We start from the raw sequence: 1,398 nt of genomic DNA, 5'->3' as shown, positions 1-1,398 counted from the left end.
ATGAGAACAGTCTCTCAACACTAACCTGTGTAGGTGGGACTGCTAAAACTATTTTAGACAAAGAATATAATGCAGGAATATTACTTTTTTGTTTCTGCCAAAATTCCAAAATATTTTGTTTAGAATCTAAACGAGGATAATTTGAAAAACTTTGCAACATATTCAAAATAATAGAAGAGGAGTATAGTACGCTTCAAAAAAATTCTCATAAGAACAGGAAAAGTATTATGGCCATTTGAAGCAAAAAACACTGGTGATAATGTGTGTGTGATAGCAGCATTACTTTATTCAAGCAGGTAATATAATAGAACGTTTTCGGCCTTAGATTAGGCCTTTATCAATATATATATAATAATGTTGTTCTTGAATTAAAACTTTATCAAGTCACATGATTACAATTTAGAAATATAAAAGTAACTGAGTAGTAACCCTCAATTACTTTTATATTTCTAAATTGTAATCATGTGACTTGATAAAGGCCTAATCTAAGGCCGAAAACGTTCTATTATATTACCTGCTTGAATAAAGTAATGTTGCTATCACACACACATTATCACCAGTGTTTGTTGCTTCAAATAGCCATAATACTTTTCCTGTTCTTATGAGATATTCAAAATATTTATTGAAGGCGTGGAATTGTCTTGACAGCGTCTTTTCTTCTCTAATTCCCTCAACATCTTTTTAACGTCATCTATTTCAGTTTCATCCTCATTTATATTAGAGGAAGTTGATGCACGTCTGTTATGCAATGATTCTTCTTCATGTTCTTCTATTATTCTTTCTTTGTACTGCCACGTACGTGTTAACCTTTAGAGGGCCGGAAAACCAATATTTTGGCGCACCAGAATAACTTGTTCAATTTCTTTTTTTTTATTAAATATTAATGTTCTTAGTATTATTAGCAATTTTTAATATTATTTAATGTCAATTGGCCCGTCCCTCCCCCACTCACCCCGTATCCCTAATTTTCATGTGAGATATTCTAAAACAAATACATGGCTTGATTTGCGTGCGGCTGCAATTATAAACAAATTTATTTTTATTTGGGGTTTTTGAAGTTGCTATTTACTAGTAAAACAATTTGGCAAAATTGTGAATAGCAGATCAAAAATATATTTATTGTGATTAGGCCTGCCCGTTTATCGTCGTCCTTGCCATACGTGAGAACGGCGCGTAGGAGCACCTGTCGCCTCGCGTTCTCTGTTAGGTCAGGCTCGAGATACACTTATTTTTTTTACTTGTGCTGATACAACATTTTCCGTTACTTTTTATCTTCCTCGTACTTTATTACTTTTGCTATACAATGAATACAGGTGATGACGAAGCTTGGAGTAGTGGAGAGTCAGAGCCTGAAGAAGATGTTATTACAGACAGAATTATTGCTGAATAAAAAATAAA

Source organism: Pseudomyrmex gracilis, unplaced genomic scaffold (assembly GCF_002006095.1).
Source record: "Pseudomyrmex gracilis isolate BER0280 unplaced genomic scaffold, ASM200609v1 scaffold_303, whole genome shotgun sequence".
NCBI lineage: Eukaryota > Metazoa > Arthropoda > Insecta > Hymenoptera > Formicidae > Pseudomyrmex > Pseudomyrmex gracilis.
This window is presented reverse-complemented; position numbering follows the sequence as displayed.